The sequence below is a fragment of the Anomaloglossus baeobatrachus genome, chromosome 5, assembly GCF_048569485.1.
Source record: "Anomaloglossus baeobatrachus isolate aAnoBae1 chromosome 5, aAnoBae1.hap1, whole genome shotgun sequence".
Classification (NCBI taxonomy): Eukaryota; Metazoa; Chordata; class Amphibia; order Anura; family Aromobatidae; genus Anomaloglossus; species Anomaloglossus baeobatrachus.
The window spans coordinates 393,084,955-393,105,233 of record NC_134357.1 but is presented as its reverse complement, the minus strand read 5'-3'; the positions used below and the strand labels follow the sequence as shown (position 1 = coordinate 393,105,233).

General features: G+C 44.0%; 1 protein-coding gene across 3 annotated transcripts in view; it reads right to left on the bottom strand.

Annotated features, from left to right (window-relative positions):
* ZPBP2 (zona pellucida binding protein 2) overlaps window positions 1-20,279 on the bottom strand; it is a 168,615-nt gene that overhangs the window by 114,537 nt on the left and 33,799 nt on the right. The gene's annotated exons all lie outside the window — the stretch shown is intronic.

The window sequence follows — 20,279 nt, the reverse complement described above, 5'->3', positions numbered from 1 at the left end:
AGTTCTTTGACTGTTGTGGGTTTCTTGGTCATAATTTTGTCACCAAGGATTTTCCAAAGGTTTTCTATTGGGTTTAGATCAGGACTTTGGGTTGGCCATTTCATTGTTTCAATGTTTTCTGTGTGACGGGGCAGTATCCTACATGAAAATTGCTGGCTGATTGAGTGATGAATGGAAAGAACCACGTGTTGTTGAAGAAGGTTCTGATACACATTTGCATTCACTCTGCCATGTAGCTGTATGAGAGGTCCAACCTCTCCTGCAGAAAACATTCCCCAAACCATGACACTTCCTCCACCACCTTTCACTGATTTCATTACATACTCTGGGTTCAGTCTTTCCCCAGTTTGTCGACAAACATAATGTTTCCCATCAGACCCAAATAAATTAAACTTTCTTTCATCACTAAATTGAACTGTGGATCACTTCTCTGTCCACACAACATGCGCCTCACCAAGGGTGAGGCTAGCTTTTTGATTCTTTCTGATAATGAGAGGTTTGGTCACTGCAGAGTGGATTTTTAGTCCAAATGCTCTTAAACATTGTGACACTGTATGGCGACACAGATTCTTACCCTGTTCAGTGCTGAACTGGCAAGCAATTCCTGCTGCAATGTTGAAACAATTACCCATGGAGATTCTCTGGATTATCCTGTCGTCTCTTGCATTTGTCTAGATGTAATATTCTCAAAATCACAGATTTGCACAGACCAACTTCTCTTGCTATGGGTGATAGAGTCATCTCTTTGGCCATCATCTGGACAACCTGCTTCTGGAGGGTTTCAGTCACTTTGGAACGGCACACCATTTTTGCAAAGTCAGTGCCATCTGGAAAGTTAGGCTGCCAGTTAAATAGGGTTTGTCAGATAATTAAGAAAATTAGCACCAGGTGCCACATTAACACCAATAACTTGCAGGTATCTGAAAGTGTTCTCTAATTTTGATCAGTGTTCTTTTTCATTTATCTAATTTACATTTTTATTATCTGCTTTACAATAAATTCAATTATGAAATAAGCTTAAAATCCTGCGAGTTTACTCATGTTAGGATATAATCACATAGGACTACATAATGACCTTAACATTTAGGAAATTGTGTGTTGGTCTCTAATATTGATCTGCAGTGTATACTTCCATATACAGAGGCAGTGGAATTTTTGCTCCAGCAACTGTGGTAAGCCTCAGCTATCAGAGCGCTTTATGTATATTAGATAAAAAGGTTAAATCCCTTGTGAAGGGGTTTCCTGTAGTTATTGATGAACTATCTTTAGGAGTGATGACTTGTCGCCCCTATTGACGAGCTGTTTGTAGCCAGATATACACAGTGTACAGAACCAAAACAGCACAGCTCTTTTTTTTCTGCAGCCTAAACTTTCTCTCATGGCAGTAAAAACGAAGCATTAAAAAAAAACTGTTTTGCAGCATATCTGCAGTGTTTTTACATATTTGTAAAATCTCATAGCATTTGTTGGTACTGTAAAAAGCAGCTTTTAATTTGCATAAAAAATGCAGCAAAAAAAGCTGCTTAAATGCTGCATGTGAACATAGTCTAACGGTTGTCATTATCCTCATACAATGATTATATCTACATGGAAAAAAAACTCTTCTTTCAGACTGTACGGTTGATTTAAATTAAATTATTGGCCAAATTTTCACAGTAAGGTTTTTCATACATATTTTAAACTTTTTAAAAAATTAAAAAACTGAAAATTGGGGCGTGCAATATTATTTGTCACCTTTACTTTCAGTGCAGCACACTCACTCCAGAAGTTCATTGAGGATATCTGAATGATCCAATGTTGTCCTAAATGACTGATGATGATAAATATAAGCCACCTGTGTGTAATCAAGTCTCCGTATAAATGCACCTGCTCTGTGATAGTCTCACTGTTCTGTTTAAAGCGCAAATAGCATAATGAAAACCAAGGTACACAACAGGCAGGTTCGTGATACTGTTGTGAAGTTTAAAGTCGGATTTAGTTACAAAAGATTTCCAAAACTTTAAACATATCAAGGAGCACTGTGCAAGCGATCATATTGATATGGAAGGAGTAGCATACCACTGCAAATCTACCAAGACCCGGCCGTCCATCCAAACTTTCATCTCAAACAAGGAAAAGACTGATCAGAGATGCAGCCAAGAGGTCCATGATCACTCTGGATGAACTGCAGAGATCTACAGCTGAGGTGGGAGAGTCTGTCCATAGGACAACAATCAGTCGTACACTGCACAAATATGGCCTTGATGGAAGAGAGGCAAGGAGAAAGCCATTTCTCAAAGATATCCATAAAAAGTGGAAAGAGTGGAACAGAGATTTGTCTTATAACAAGACAATGATCCCAAACATAAAGCAACATCTACAATGGAATGGTTCACAAATAAACGTATCCTGGTGTTAGAATAGCCAAGTCAAAGTCCAGACCTGAATCCAATCGAGAATCTGTGGAGAGAGCTGAAAACTGCTGTTCACAAATGCTCTCCATCCAACCTCACTCAGCTCGAGCTATTTGCAAAGGAAGAATGGGCAAGAATTTCAGTCTCTCGATGTGCAAAACTGATAGACACATACCCAAAGTGACTTGCAGCTGTAATCGCAGCAAAAGGTGGCACTACAAAGTATTAACTTAAAGGAGACGAATAATACTGCACGCCCCACTTTTCAGTTTTTTATTTTTTAAAAATGTTTAAAATAAACAATAAATTTCGTTCAACTTCACAATTGTGTCCCACTTGTTGTTGATTCTTCACCATTAATTTAACATTTTTTATTGTTATGTTTGAAGCCTGAAATGTGGATAAAGGTTGACAAATACAAGGGGGCCCAATACTTTCGCAAGGCACTGTATTTTCCACCTGCACGGTCTACCTCTCCACATTGTGTCCGTTAGAGACATCCAGTTCACATCTCGGTTCTGGAGGGCCAACTTGTAAGCTACTGGATGTCACCTTGGACTTCTCATTTGCCTAGCATCTGCAGTTCAACAGCCTAGCGGAGTGGGTCAACCAGATGCTAATGAATTGCTGCTTTGGAGCACTTTGTCAACAAATACCACAGCAATTGGGTCAAGCTTCTTCCATGGGTGCTATTCTCCTACAATAATCATGAGTGAGTCCTACTCTAACTTTCCATTCCACATACTGTATAGACAGCAGCACAAAATCAATTTTTCCTGTGGTTATCATCTCTGACAACCCAGCGGCCGATGGTTTTGTCAAGAGTAGTCCAGCATATTCATGAGCTCTATAAAACTGCTAGATCTGCAGCAGAGAAAACATTGATTTTATCAAAATGACAGATTCCCTTTAAATAGAAACATGCAATGGTGATTTATTAATCTCAATTTATTGAACAAGAGCCAACAACAGTGATGGGTACAACCCCCTCCCCCCAATGTCTCAATAACCTGTCATGTGACAATGAGCAACAATTACAGCTTTACAACGACGTCTCGTGCTATTCCCAAGTCGAGTTATTGTTTACTGAGGAATGGCAAACCACAGTTCGTGAAGGGCGGCCATCAGGTGATTGAGGTACTGGGGTATAGAGTTACAAGTCTCTATGCAGCAACTCAGATGATCCCACAGGTTTTCTATGGGATTCAGGTCTGGAGAAAATGAAGGCCACTCCATTTGAGGTTCCCCAGTCTCCAGCAGCCATTCTCTAGAGATGTGACCTCGATGAGCTAGAGCATTGTTGTCCATGAAGATGGAATTAGGCCTGTGTTGTTTATGCAGAGGCACAATAATTGGATTAATGATGTTATTCAAGTGGTAGGGGCTGGTCACTGTATTGTGTCACTGTGGGCTTGTCATTCACAAAGTGTAGGGCAGTTCTGCATTGACTAGACACACCTGCCCACACTGTTACACCACCACCACCAAAGGATTGTCTGGTGACAAAAGTGGCTGATGCATAGCACTCTCCTTGATGACTCCAACACCATTGGCAGCTATAATTTGTGTTCAGTGTGAATCGACTTTCATCAGTGAACAGCACTGAGGCTCACTGGTCCCTTGTCCAGCAAGACGGTAATGCCTGGTCAGGTACCTTGCAGGTCATCTAGAATGCACACCATGCTGATGTAAACTGTTTTGAATGGTCTGACATGACACATGGTTGCCTCTCACCTCCCTTAAATGAGCCTATAGTTGTGTATCATTCATCATCCTGTTCTAAAGGGCATTGTTCACAATGAAGTGGTCATCAGTTTGGGATGTAACTAAAGGACGTCCACTTCTATGTCTTTCTGTGACTCTTCCACTCTCTCTGTATCGCTGTTGCAACCTGCTGATGACACTCTGTGACACTCTAAGCTTAGTAGCCACTTGTGTCTGAGAGTATCCAGTTTGATGCCTAGCAATAGTGAAATACTGTTGATTAATTGTTAGGTGTCATCTTGGTTTCATGATGTCAAAATGTCAACAGCATGATGAGGAGGACGGTTTAAATACCAATTCTAATTTAATGCCGAAATGTATTGGATGATACATGGATCAAACACCTGTTGTGAATTTTGCCATTAAGCTCCTTGTTAGAGAACAGCAAGTTGTGCAAAAAATACTGAAACATTCAACATTTGGATAAGTGCATTTAGAAGTTTAGAAAAGATCACATTAAGGTCACCTGAAAAGGTTAGATGGCATTTTAGAATAATCCTTAAATTTCACCCAAAAGCCAAATGTCCCCAACTTTTTGTGAGTAGCTTATTTAAAAAGTTTCCTCATGAAATTAAAAACAAAGTTTCTATTTTTTTTAATAGCTCACCATTAAAAAAATCATATTTCATGGCTGAGACAGGGATAATGTCATCCAGCTCCAACCACTGTAAGCAGTGCTATTGAAAAAGCTGAGAGTAGCTGAGCTATACTGCTTCCATTAATGGGTTATTCCAATCTTCATAAATGTGTAAAGTGTGTTGACTCACTTGTAATTCTAAGGGTATGTGCCCACGATCAGGACTCGCTGCATGCTGGACGCAGAAGGTCCTGACCTACGAGGCTGCGAGTCTCCTCCACAGGAGAACGCAGCTGCTTGTGCCCACGATCCGGGCTCGGGCAGTTGCTGTCTCTCTCTTCTGTTCTCCCTGCAGGGGAGGACACTTGCGACTCCGCAGCAAACAATTGACATGCTTGTGGCTCGGAAAGCCGCACCGCATATCAGTTTACGTTGCGGGCCATACACGCACAATGGGCATGGGATTTCTAGAAATCCCACCCACTGTGCTTTTACTGTACATTGCAGCGTTTTGGAAGCAGCTAAAGCACGCTGTGCCCAAAATGCTGTGAACACTGATCGTGGGCACACATAAGGAATTTAGCAATTCACTTATTAAAATGGCTGCTCTTCAGATATTAACACTTTTCTTTTGTTAACAGCTCATTGACTTGGAGACCAACAAACGCTGCTAGACAAAAAAACATGCACAGTGCTTACAAGATCTTTTTTTTATTGAAAAGAGCCAGGGTCGCTGGAGAGCCCTGTTACCTGTTGCACCAGTGCAGGGTATACAAGCTGAACAGCAGTGCTCATCGGTCACTTACGTTCTCAAAAACCGCGATAAATGTTAAAAGTGCTTGTTTTTACAAGCACTATCTCATATTATCCATTTATGAAGAAAAGAATAACCTTTGAACATGCATTTCTATAATTTCTATGGAAACATTGTAGCTTAGCCCTTATCAGTTGTTTCTGAAGCTATATGTTACGGGGGCTGTCTGATTATAAAAACCAAAGAGATATCAGACAGTCAGGGTCCACCGTGCAGAGACTCTGCTGCAGACTATGGCAGAGTGCAATACCTCTGTTAAGTCACAGAAGGATATAATAAGTAAGTAAAGCAATTCCTCCCTTACTTGGAGGGTGTGTGGAATGATCTCTGTTAATAATCACAGAGACAAAGGCAATGTGTGCGAAATGGCACCTACCTAGGTCCGCTCTTCTAGTGGTGCAAAAGAGACGAACAGCAGCGTAAGCCGCACAAAGCTCCTACCTGCGTTCGCTCCACTAGTGTGCGAGGACACGAACCACTAGATATGGCACCTGCCTAGGTCCGCTCTTCTAGTGGTGCAAAAGAGACGAACAGCAGCGTAAGCCGCACAAAGCTCCTACCTCTGTTCGCTCCCCTAGTGTGCGAGGATACGAACAACTGCCAGACGCAGTATAAGGAACGTTACCCTAGCGGCAACGTCCACCTACGAGTCGAATCACAAGGCCCAGCCAGACCATGTGCCTCAGGCACCTGCCTATGTCCGCTCCCCTAAGAGGTAAGGATACGGACAGCAGCCGAAGCTGTAAGGTATAAGAACGCTACCCTGCCGGTAGCGCTCACCTAGCATAGACAGAGAGATGCCTAGAGGAACGTGCACAGAGCGTCTACTCTCATGCATGAACCAAGAGGACTGAGCACCATGCGGCGTGTGTCAGGGTCTTATATAGACTCTGTGCCTCATCCAAGATGGAGGACACCAGAGCCAATCCGCTGCCAGAACGACAGGAGTGACGTCATGCTGGCCTATCACCGAGCAAGGCGTCACAAGCACATGACCAGCGACCAATCGGCATAGAAGGTGTCAGAGACATGTGACCTCGTGTCAGCGATGATGTCACCCGCACATGTGCATTGGCTCCAAGATAGGACTTAGTCTCCGGTGCTCGCACATGTGCAGTAGCAAGAAATCTGGACTTAGTCTCCAGCGCTCGCACATGTGCAGTAGCAAGAAATCTGGACTTAGTCTCCAGCGCTCGCACATGTGCAGTAGCAAGAAATCTGGACTTAGTCTCCAGCGCTCGCACATGTGCAGTAGCAAGAAATCTGGACATAGTCTCCAGTGCTCGCAGCAACCGTAACACTATACCTCCTCTCTCTGTGAAAAAAGCTGAAATAGCAATAATGCATGGTAAATTGCAAACACATAATAAAAAAATGAAATGTACCCCAAAATAGTACAAAAAGTGAACTAACCCCGCAAAAAAACAAGCCCCCATGCAACTATATCTGAAAAGAATTAAACATCTTATGGATCTTGTAATGCAATAATGGTAAAAACTAAAACATTTCCAAGGTCTATAAGGTCTAAAAAACAGGAGATTTTAAAGGGGTTTGCAGCCTATTACTTGTCCACAGCATGTCAGATAAGCTGCTAATTGCTCTGGGTCCCACATTGATCATGAGAAGAGAGAGCTTGAGTAGAGATGAGCGGACACGTGGAAGTTCGGTTTGGCAGGTTCCTCCAGACTTTAGATAAAGTTTGGTTTGAGCCGCAGACTTGATCTGAACCCCAATGGAAGCCACTAATGGGGCAGTTCGGGCCTACACCCATATGCAGCCAGCCATAAACAGAACACTTCCAGGGGAGGGTGGGCAGGACTTTTGCATTTTTTTGTTTGGTGCACTCTACATCTGATCGCGCTGCTGTTACCCTCAGTGAGAGCCGTTCAAATACTGCAAGCGGCTCTGACTGGGCTGAACACTGAGCGTACCCAAGCACACCGATGCTCACGCCAGTGGTTTTCATATGTAAAGTGTGCCGCCCCCGTGCCACCAGCCGGCACTGCTCGGATCCGGGCCTTCAGGGGTGGTGGTTCGAGGGTCTCCAGACCCGGGGGTCTCGCGGACATGCCGAATAAATGGGGGGACTTAGATGTACGGGCTGGGCCGTAGTAAGTTCGTGACACCATCCACGGTGTGTGGTGAGGTGGGACACCACCGCTGCTGTTATGGGGCACCCGGGGGAGATGTTGTGCAGCAATTTGTTAACCCCTCCGTGGGTAGGGATGGTGGGTCCGGGACCCAGTGGCTCGGTACAGGGGATGGCGACCGCAGGGGGTGCTGGTGTACTCACTGTTAGTAAAACACACAAGTCTCTGGTAAACCAAGGTGATGGTGGCCGGTGCCGCGGCCGGTTGCGTTTGGGTCCCCCACCCGGCTGGTGGTCTCTATCCTTTTCCTGCACTGCTTTGTGTAAGGTGGATTTTCCAAGTGTGAAACTCAGGAGTCCGCTCCCGGCTGGATGTGGCCTAAGGAGCCGTGCCCGCAGACGCTGGCCCGTGGCATCTATGGGCCCTGGTGGTGACCTCTTATCCCTAATCGGTGGGCTGTTGTCTTCTATGAGGGACTTTGGGTGGGACAGGACCTCTAGTCCTTGCCTCAATCGGTTAATTAACCAGTTCCACTTGTTTCTGGTCCTGGCTTCAGGGTCCGAGTACCCCCCTTTGTGCTACGGTTTCCGGGTCGGTTCCCCATGTCGGTAGCGGCGTGCTACAACCCTGTCCCGGTCCACCTCGGTTCCACCGAGCCGTCTTCCCGTCTCCTGCTGACAGAGACCACCGTCTGCCTCCTAGCCAGTGATACCAGGGCTCCTACCCTGGTACCATTCAACTTGGCTTCACTGCTGGAGCTACATTTAGCTCCAGCCCACACTCCTCACCAAACTGAACTTCCAAGCTTAACTAAACTCTTCTCTTTTCCCGCCCTAGGCTGTCTGGATCCCTAGGTGGGCGTGTCCCAACCGCCTGGTCACACCCACTGGTGTGTCTATCTTTCCCTAAGGGCGGTGACTAGGGTTTCTGGTTGGCTGTGTGTTTCCTAGTGAGGGAACGGTGTTGTGCAGGGGCCTAACTGTGACTACCTGGTTTTGCCAGGACGTCACACTCCCCCTTGGTTAAACACAGACCGTCCGCGGGCTGTCCGACCACCACCGTTTATTTGAACTAGAAAAAGAGATAAAACATCTTACAATTATAATAACTTATTTACATAGGAGTATATTTTAACTCTTCCCTTACGGGAGGCATTTTTCTTGAACGTTGCACATATAAACAACCGTGACGGGACGGACTGGGTCCTTCTCACTTCACCCACCCAAAACAACCTATCCCTGATGCCACCACTAAAACACAGGTTGGCACCCCTTGCCCAAGTCCAGGATAGGTCCGGGTGTTGCCCAAACGGGCCGGGTAAAAAGTTCCTTACCCGGCAGTCCTTTTTCAAGGGCCCCACGTCCACGGGACCCCTTACCCGGAGGGTAGTCACCGGTTTTGCTGGTGACAGAGCCTTGGCCGACTCTACCGCAGGCCCGTCCTCCAATCAGCCTCCCCAGAGACTGCGGCTTGGTGAGAAGGTTGGTCTGGGGTTATTTACAAGACCCAAAAGTTTATGGGCTGGCTCGCAAGTTCAAAGCCATTGTCTTTTAAATGGGGGGTCATAACTTCAACGGGATTAACAGATAATCCCAACGGGGACTTTAACTGACTTTAACTGTGGGTAGCTGGGAACCGCTACCACTGCTGCATGGGGCCGTATGGCTCACTTGGCGCCCGGGGTTCAGCATTCCGGGACTAGCTGCAATACATCCCAAAGCTTTGGACTTCCATCGGGAACGGAGGTGGTATAGCAGGTGATGCCGCTGCTCCTGGGAGCAGTGCCGGCCGCCACTCTCCCATCACATAGGGAACAGGCTCCAGCTCCGGGCAGATCAGCGAGGATGAAACGGTCTGGGTACCTTTCTCCCGTCGTGACACTGTGCGGGTAGCTCGGCTCTCGCGGGCCCACACCACAGCCACCATTCTCCGGACCTCTGCTTTCCACTCCAGCACCTGTTGCAGGGATTGTGACCACACCCGGACACAAAATCTCGCCAGCTCCCGCTCCAGCCAGGCAGCGGTCCCCATCGGTAGGCAATCTGATTTGCGTTCCTCTCCGCTCTGCTCTGGGGCGCAGCCACTCCAGCAGTCGGCGCAGGGACGGCACCAGGTTTAGGAGCAGACATTTTCCCGCTGCTCCCCCTTGGTCTTTTGCCAACACTTCTTTCTGCAGCCTGTTAGTTTTGTTTTGCGACTTCCGGGCTCGCTTTCCGGCTGCGTTCCCAGGGGGCGGGGCTTCGGCTTTTGCGCCCTTTTCTCGGGGAAGAAGACGCTGGGCTGTAGTTTTCAAGCCCAAAATGGTGGCAAAATGGCAACTTCAGAAAATTTTGCAACGGATCACCGCTGACTGTCCAATACAAGGCGCACTTCCACAAGGTAAGTGGATGGGTAAGTATCCTGTTCGTGACGCCAAGTTTCAGGGTGTACCGCCCCCGTGCCAGCAGCCGGCGCTGCTTGGATCCGGGCCTTCAGGGGTGGTGGTTCGAGGGTCTCCATACCCGGGGGTCTCGCGGACACGCCGAATAAACAGGGGAAGACTTAGATGTACGGGCTGGGCCGTAGTAAGTTTGTGACGCCACCCACGGTGTGTGGTAAGGTGGGACACCACCGCTGCTGTTATGGGGCACCGAGGGGAGATATTGTGCAGCAATTTGTTAACCCCTCCGTGGGTAGGGATGGTGGCCCCATGATCCGGTGGCTCGGTGCAGGGGATGGTGACCGCAGGGGGTGCTGGTGTACTCACTGTTAGTAAAACACACAAGTCTCTGGTAAACCAAGATGGTGGCCGCTGCCGCGGCCGGTTGCGTTCGGGTCCCCCACCCAGCTGGTGGTCTCTTTCCTTTAACTGCACTGCTTTGTGAAAGGTGGACTTTCCAAGTGTAAAACTCAGGAGTCCGCTCCCGGCTGGATGTGGCCTAAGGAGCCGTGCCCGCAGACGCTGGCCCGTGGGATCTATGTGCCCTGGCGGTGACCTCTTATCCCTAATCGGTGGGCTGTTTTCTTCTATGGGGGACTTTGGGTGGGACAGGACCTCCTTGCCTCAATCGGTTAATTAACCAGTTCCACTTGTTTCTGGTCCTGGCTTCAGGGTCCGAGTACCCCCCTTTGTGCTATGGTTTCCGGGTCGGTTCCCAGTATCGGTACCGGCGGGCTACAACTCTGTCCCGGTCCACCTCGGTTCCACCGAGCCGTCTTCCCGTCTCCTGCTGACGGAGACCACCGTCTGCTTCCTAGCCAGTGGCACCAGTGCTCCTACCCTGGTACCGTTCAACTTGGCTTCACTGCTGGAGCTACACTTAGCTCCAGCCCACACTCCTCTCCAAACTGAACTTCCAAGCTTAACTAAACTCTTCTCCTCTTTTCCCACCCTGGGCTGTCTGGACCCCTGGGTGGGCGTGTCCCAACCGCCTGGTCACGCCCACTGGTGTGTCTATCTTTCCCTAAGGGGGGTGACTAGGGTTTCTGGTTGGCTGTGTGTTTCCTAGTGAGGGAACGGTGTTGTGCAGGGGCCTAACTGTGACTACCTGGTTTTGCCAGGGCTTCACAAAAGCACCTAAATTCTGTTTTTTTTTGTAAAGTCTGTGTTCAGTAAGTACACTGATCCTTGGGTTTGCTCATCTCTAATGTTGAGTCTCCTGTTTGGATGCAGTGGCCATCAATAGATTGACCAACCATTCAATGTCTGATTGATGGAGACAGCTGAAAGAGCACTCACACTTAGCTGCTATTAGACTACCCATAGACTTTAAACATCTAGGTGGTTCCAATCGTTTAGCTGCGGAAATGGGGATTCAGCTGTTAAAAACAGCCAGAGTCACTACAGAGACAGCACAGAAGGTTTTCATGAGTGCATCCCAGCCTGATGTGAATTCAGGGGAATCTGGGATCAGAAGGTCACAGCGTGCTGTTGATGGCAGATCTGGTTTAGTGCCCTCTCTTCGTTTACCCTAAGTTGGAGCGTGTTTAATTCCTTTCAGTACTGAAGGAGTTAAGGCATATTTTTATTCTGCAGTGATCTAACAGGTAGTTGTAATCTCATGTACTGTCTTATTTGTTGTGTCTCACGTAATGTACTGTCTTATTTGTTTGTCCCCCCGAGTAGGAACATGGTTGGTTCATAGATACCACGGCTTACAGCTGGACAGAGGAGCAAGCAAAAGTGATTATACAGACGAAACAGCAATCAGTGACACAGATGCTCCACCTACCGCTAGGGCTATATGTCCTTGACTTGGCTGGAGACGTGGTAGAAACACTCACTCCTGTGATAAAACAGGCAGACAAATTGTTGCCTTGTAGATACAAACATCATTGAGCCCCTGCTTTGTCATCTGTCTACTTACTTGTCAAAGTGATTTATGTTTCCTCCCCTGGTCAGGAGCTGTGTTATGCACTGACCAACAACTAACACACCTGCGTACGGTCAGACACAGCAAATAAATAGTACATAGAAGTGGCACATTTAGAGTATGTGCCTACGATCAGGAGACAATGTGTTTTAGACACAATGTCTGTCCTCTTGCGGAGATCCTAGTGTAGAGTATTTTCGGTGTTTCCCCCCTGAGAACACTAGCATCTCTGCAACAATAAATTGACATACTGCGGCTCGGAAAGCCGAGGCGCATGTCAGTTTACGCTGGGTAGAAAAGAAGCACAGTGGACATGGGATTTGCAAGTCTATGAGAGCAAGAATGAGGCTCTCATAGGCTTTTATTGACTTGTTACCTCCAGCGAGCAAAATAAAACACGGCAGCTGCCGACAGGTCACAAATCGCTGGAGACCGACGGGAGCGATGCTGCAAAAATATGAAGACGGTGGCAGGTGAGTATAACTCAGGGGGCCGTCAACTTACATTTAAAGCACCACTCCAGCAATGAAATAAAAAATGCTGGAGTGGTGCTTTAAGAATACCTGCTGTGTTAGGCTGGAGTCCCATTAGAGTATGGCATCGGATGCGAGAGCATCGGATGCAATAGGCTAATGACCTTCGGCTCCCACACTGCTCCGAGCGTGAGCCGAGTGTCATACGACAGGATCACAGCTACGGAGGAGAGAGAGAGATTAATTTCTCCATCTTCTCCATTGTCAACCTGTGCGGATGTCATCCGAATGCAGTCCGATGTTTCACTTGCACCCATAGATTCGTATAGGTGCGAGTAATACGAGACTCGCAGACAATCACAGCATGCTGCGATTTTTTCCTCGGTCCGATTAGGGCCGAGAAAAAAACTTGCAGATCTGAGTTGCAACATTGTCTAACATGGGGCTGAGTGCAATGCTAGATTTTCTCACATTACACTTGTGCGAGTCATACGCCAGTGTGATTCTGCCCTAAGCAGGACAATGACAGCCTATGTGCAATGAACAATCTTTTACAAATCGTTCAGTGTGCATCATTTAGCGGTGTCTGCCAATGTAAACAGGTGTTTAAACAATCATCAAATATTTATTAACTGGCAATTGCTTAGTGCCGCCATTCATGGGGCGGACATACCATTGGTGCAGTCAAACAGGGGACAACAAAGAAGGGGGGAGTCAGCACTGCCTGAGAATGGTATGCAAAAAAAAAAACATTTTTAGTGTAAATTCACAATTATTCCAACTGTACTATAATGCAAATTGAGATTTTTAGCAAATGATTGATCAATAATTTGAGCCGCCCCTGCCAACATCAAGGCAAATCTCTATATTTATATTTTCAATGTGCCATACGGCTAACTAATTAAATTAAAAGCAGAACCATATTAAAGCACACATATACCTGATACATGTCAGAACCGCTCCCATGCTGCAAAGACAGGCTAAATTGCGAATAAAGGCAGTCAACATCCCAGCACGTGCAGCCGTGTGCTGCACACTCGGACAATGTCAGAACTAGCCCTCACAGTGCCCACCCCGCAGCCCTGAATGAAGGCGGAACAGACCCAAGCATATGGTGCTTAAATAACGATTCCTGCGGAAAGGGCATGGTAGCTGTGTGTGAACATACACCAAATTATATATATGTAGATAGAAACAGAAGGAATATGCAAACCAAAGTTAGGTGTGCACGGCATGGCAGGGGTCAGCCACCAAACCAAAGTACAACAAAGAGGGGGGGAGCCAGCACTGCCTGAGAATGGTATGCAAAAAAAAAACATTTTTTAGTGTAAATTCACAATTATTCCAACTGTACTATAATGCAATTGATATTTTTAGCAAATGATTGATCAGTAATTTGAGCCACCCCTGCCAACGTCAAGGCAAATCTCTATAGAGGAGTCCTACTCTATATTTAAGAGCGGTAAAAGAGGAAAAAACATAAGGCACTCACCAGTTGTTGCTTGTGCAAGTTTTGTTGTTTTATTCGTGCAGGTTACAAGTGCATGGAGTGGAGGGGAGGGAGCGGACGCTACACACGTCCAGAGACGACGGCGGCCGTTTCGCACCTGTCTGGTGCTTCAGCTGGTCTGGATTGAGCTGACATCACATCCATTATATCCACATAATACAAGTGGTTGATGTCAACAGTGATTAAAACAAGTTTAAAATCAAACTACAGTATTACTACTGAATGGAGTGCAAAATAAGCATGTACAAACATATAAGGGCATATAATAATATCACATATAGCTGGAATCTAGAAAAATTATCCCAAGAATACGCTCAACTCATTTTTATCATTTAGTCCTAATGGACCCAGAGCATTAAACTTCATAATATATTCTGCCTCCCTTCTGAGCAGAAGTTTGTGCGTATCCCCACCTCTGGCTGGAGTTTTAACTAAATCAATGCCTACAAAGGACAATACATTAGGGTCAGAATTATGGACCTCTTTTATATGATTAATTAATCTTGTAGCGCCTATTCCGCTAGAGATGGAATTTCTATGCTCCCTAAATCTTATGAACAAATTTCGAATAGTTTTGCCAATATAAAAATATTGACACGGGCAGAATATTACATACACCACCATTTTGGACCTGCAGGTAATCAGACTTTTAACATAATGTGAATGGCCACCTATTTTAAATGCTCTGCCAACTATATGGAATTGGCAAAATGAGCAGTTGCCACATCTAAAATTACCTGTAGGGCCAGCATGGTGTAGCCAGGTCATGGGCGGTAAATAGCGTTTCTTAATCAGAATATCTCCAATATTCCTGCACCTCCTGTGTGTCACTAGGGGCTTATTCATGGCCATGTCTCTAAGTTCATCAATCCCTTCGATTATATACCAATTTTTATTTATCACTGATTTTATTGTTCGGTCCATAGGTCCGAATTTAAAATTAAACACAAAACGATCTAGTTGTTTTAAAAAAAATACCCCAATATGAAGAATAATCTGTCTAGTTCAGAAAGAACTATCAGCAAACCTCGTACAGAGGGAGGCCACTTATAAATAATGATGAATGTAGCAATAAGAGGCTAAAATTTAACTTTTAATTCTAAATATTAAAAGCCCAAGAGGGGTACATGTAACCATAAAACTCTCTAGTGCTCTAAGATCTCAATTAGTACCTTATCATAGCACAGGGAGTCAATAATGTATAACATATATAAGAATAAGGCTGCACATCAAACTTAGATAATGGTATAATGCCTCAAGCATATGGACAAATATTGGAATATACAATGAAAAATGCTACTTGCTAATTTGAACATGTGAATAATGAATTGCATACCTGCTATGAATATTAGGAAAAAGGAGATATTTAGCAATCGCATTGATCAATGTAACTGAGCCCCAAAGCCTCGTCAAGGCATATCTCTATATTGGGGTCCCTAGCTCTGTGACCCTAACTGTGTGTCATCTCATTGCAATTAAAAACTGCTATGGGTGGAGAGGGGTAACTAAGGACTTTCTTATATAGGAGATGGAAAAAACATGGCCGAAAGGGGCGGAGCTGTGTTCACATTCAGAAAAAAAACTACATATAACTGAATAGGATAACTGAAGTGAGCACTAATATATATATATGAGTGCAAGCCAAAAATACATACTATATATAAGAATAAGGCTGCACATCAAACTTAGATAATGGTATAATGCCTCAAGCATATGGACAAATATTGGAATATACAATGAAAAATGCTACTTGCTAATTTGAACATGTGAATAATGAATTGCATACCTGCTATGAATATTAGGAAAAAGGAGATATTTAGCAATCGCATTGATCAATGTAACTGAGCCCCAAAGCCTCGTCAAGGCATATCTCTATATTGGGGTCCCTAGCTCTGTGACCCTAACTGTGTGTCATCTCATTGCAATTAAAAACTGCTATGGGTGGAGAGGGGTAACTAAGGACTTTCTTATATAGGAGATGGAAAAAACATGGCCGAAAGGGGCGGAGCTGTGTTAGTTTTTAATTGCAATGAGATGACACACAGTTAGGGTCACAGAGCTAGGGACCCCAATATAGAGATATGCCTTGACGAGGCTTTGGGGCTCAGTTACATTGATCAATGCGATTGCTAAATATCTCCTTTTTCCTAATATTCATAGCAGGTATGCAATTCATTATTCACATGTTCAAATTAGCAAGTAGCATTTTTCATTGTATATTCCAATATTTGTCCATATGCTTGAGGCATTATACCATTATCTAAGTTTGATGTGCAGCCTTATTCTTATATATAGTATGTATTTTTGGCTTGCACTCATATATATATATTAGTGCTCACTTCAGTTATCCTATTCAGTTATATGTAGTTTTTTTTCTGAATGTGAACACAGCTCCGCCCCTTTCGGCCATGTTTTTTCCATCTCCTATATAAGAAAGTCCTTAGTTACCCCTCTCCACCCATAGCAGTTTTTAATTGCAATGAGATGACACACAGTTAGGGTCACAGAGCTAGGGACCCCAATATAGAGATATGCCTTGACGAGGCTTTGGGGCTCAGTTACATTGATCAATGCGATTGCTAAATATCTCCTTTTTCCTAATATTCATAGCAGGTATGCAATTCATTATTCACATGTTCAAATTAGCAAGTAGCATTTTTCATTGTATATTCCAATATTTGTCCATATGCTTGAGGCATTATACCATTATCTAAGTTTGATGTGCAGCCTTATTCTTATATATAGTATGTATTTTTGGCTTGCACTCATATATATATATTAGTGCTCACTTCAGTTATCCTATTCAGTTATATGTAGTTTTTTTTCTGAATGTGAACACAGCTCCGCCCCTTTCGGCCATGTTTTTTCCATCTCCTATATAAGAAAGTCCTTAGTTACCCCTCTCCACCCATAGCAGTTTTTAATTGCAATGAGATGACACACAGTTAGGGTCACAGAGCTAGGGACCCCAATATAGAGATATGCCTTGACGAGGCCTTGGGGCTCAGTTACATTGATCAATGCGATTGCTAAATATCTCCTTTTTCCTAATATTCATAGCAGGTATGCAATTCATTATTCACATGTTCAAATTAGCAAGTAGCATTTTTCATTGTATATTCCAATATTTGTCCATATGCTTGAGGCATTATACCATTATCTAAGTTTGATGTGCAGCCTTATTCTTATATATAGTATGTATTTTTGGCTTGCACTCATATATATATATTAGTGCTCACTTCAGTTATCCTATTCAATAATGTATAACAAACACAACAAAAAAACACAAAATACATAAATCATAAATTGAGTAGATTATATCCACCCATAGGACAGTGGTCCACTTGCTAGGGAAGAAAAAAATAATCAAAAAACTCAATAAACCTAAATCAAGAGCTAGATACTGGTCCTCAGTGGAAAGACCGGTATTAGATACTGGTCCTCAGTAGAAAGACCAATATAAATACGACTGCTCAATATAACAATTAAATGGGAACAATCTCACCCATGTTCAGTGGTCTGGGGCAGCTCAGGATCTCCTCCGTGTAGGTCCTCTTTATGTCGTCAGGTTGTCACTGACCCTACATGAACCTAGGAGATTAGTTAAACCTGTTGCCCAAACTTCTGTCCTGACAAGGACAGACCACAGCTGGCCCTCTCTATATACCCCTACACCGATCCTATCCACGTCCCGACGCGTTTCGTCATACACGACTCATCAGGGGACTCCGGTGTTCAGATAGTGGCCAGAGGTCCTAAGCCCTCGCTCCCAAAATAACATAGGGGAGGTTTATTGAGTTTTTTGATTATTTTTTTCTTCCCTAGCAAGTGGACCACTGTCCTATGGGTGGATATAATCTACTCAATTTATGATTTATGTATTTTGTGTTTTTTTGTTGTGTTTGTTATACATTATTGACTCCCTGTGCTATGATAAGGTACTAATTGAGATCTTAGAGCACTAGAGAGTTTTATGGTTACATGTACCCCTCTTGGGCTTTTAATATTTAGAATTAAAAGTTAAATTTTAGCCTCTTATTGCTACATTCATCACTAGTTCAGAAAGAGCAGCACTAGAGAAATTAAATCCTTCAAGAATGTAACGATACGAAGAGCAGATAAAGGAGGTGCCACTGTGCTTATGACCACCGATTATTATCTAGCAGAATCAAAAAAACATCTAGATAACTGCACAGTTTATCAGAAACTAACTGGTGACCCTACAGGTAAAATTAAAGAAAAATTACGTAGTTTTTTGAATAGGCAGATAACAACTGGCCTTATAACAAAAAATAGAGCTGAAAAACTCTTTCCTGATTTCCCAACAAAACCGCACTGGTATTGGCTACCAAAGGTACACAAGTGTGAACAGAGACCTCCAGGCAGACCAATAGTCTCGGGAGTGGGATCTCTCACCGAACCACTTTCAGCATATCTTGACTGGCTGTTGCATCCATTACTAAAAACAATTCCATCTTTTGTAAGGGATACAAGAGATTTGATTGAGCAGCTTGAACAGTTCGAGTGGCAAGAAACATTTAATTGGGCTTCCTTAGATGTGGAAAGCCTATTTACAAGGATTCCGCAGAACCTTGGAATAGACAGTATTACAGATATGTTGAGAGAGCTTGGTGAAGATGCCCATTTAATTAATTTTATTGAAGAGGCTTTGAATCTGGTCTTAAAACATAATACTTTCAAATTTGGGCACACTTGGTACCAACAAAATAGTGGAGTAGCAATGGGGACTCCGGTGGCATGTACTTTTGCGAATTTGTTCCTTGCGCACCTTGAAGATCGTTTAATTTACAGTCCCATCAATCCATATATCAAACATATAAAAAAGTACATGCGATTTGTGGACGATGTCCTGATAATCTGGGATGGTGATAGGGAGCAGTTTAATTCCTTTGTAGCATATTTAAATTCGGAAAATAATTGCAATATGTTGTTCACACATTTTTTCGGAGATAAATGTATTGAGTTCCTTGATGTCAAATTAACAGCCCATGAAGGGTTAATTTCAAGGGAGCTCTACAGAAAACCGACTACAGTGAACACACTATTGCATTACAAAAGTGCCCATCCTGAGCATGTATTGAAATCGGTTCCTTTCAGCCAGTTCTTAAGGCTGAATAGGATCACCAATAATACAGATGCTTTGCAAGTTCAGACAAAAGATCTAAAACAACGCTTTTTGGAAAGGGGTTATCCCTTGAATTTAATTAACTCCATGCAGACACAAGCGGAGGAGAAAATAGAGCTTGAAAAAAGATCTCTTGTCGGGAATTGTAACAATCTCCCCCCCAAAAAACAACTAGATCGTTTTGTGTTTAATTTTAAATTCGGACCTATGGACCGAACAATAAAATCAGTGATAAATAAAAATTGGTATATAATCGAAGGGATTGATGAACTTAGAGACATGGCCATGAATAAGCCCCTAGTGACACACAGGAGGTGCAGGAATATTGGAGATATTCTGATTAAGAAACGCTATTTACCGCCCATGACCTGGCTACACCATGCTGGCCCTACAGGTAATTTTAGATGTGGCAACTGCTCATTTTGCCAATTCCATATAGTTGGCAGAGCATTTAAAATAGGTGGCCATTCACATTATGTTAAAAGTCTGATTACCTGCAGGTCCAAAATGGTGGTGTATGTAATATTCTGCCCGTGTCAATATTTTTATATTGGCAAAACTATTCGAAATTTGTTCATAAGATTTAGGGAGCATAGAAATTCCATCTCTAGCGGAATAGGCGCTACAAGATTAATTAATCATATAAAAGAGGTCCATAATTCTGACCCTAATGTATTGTCCTTTGTAGGCATTGATTTAGTTAAAACTCCAGCCAGAGGTGGGGATACGCACAAACTTCTGCTCAGAAGGGAGGCAGAATATATTATGAAGTTTAATGCTCTGGGTCCATTAGGACTAAATGATAAAAATGAGTTGAGCGTATTCTTGGGATAATTTTTCTAGATTCCAGCTATATGTGATATTATTATATGCCCTTATATGTTTGTACATGCTTATTTTGCACTCCATTCAGTAGTAATACTGTAGTTTGATTTTAAACTTGTTTTAATCACTGTTGACATCAACCACTTGTATTATGTGGATATAATGGATGTGATGTCAGCTCAATCCAGACCAGCTGAAGCACCAGACAGGTGCGAAACGGCCGCCGTCGTCTCTGGACGTGTGTAGCGTCCGCTCCCTCCCCTCCACTCCATGCACTTGTAACCTGCACGAATAAAACAACAAAACTTGCACAAGCAACAACTGGTGAGTGCCTT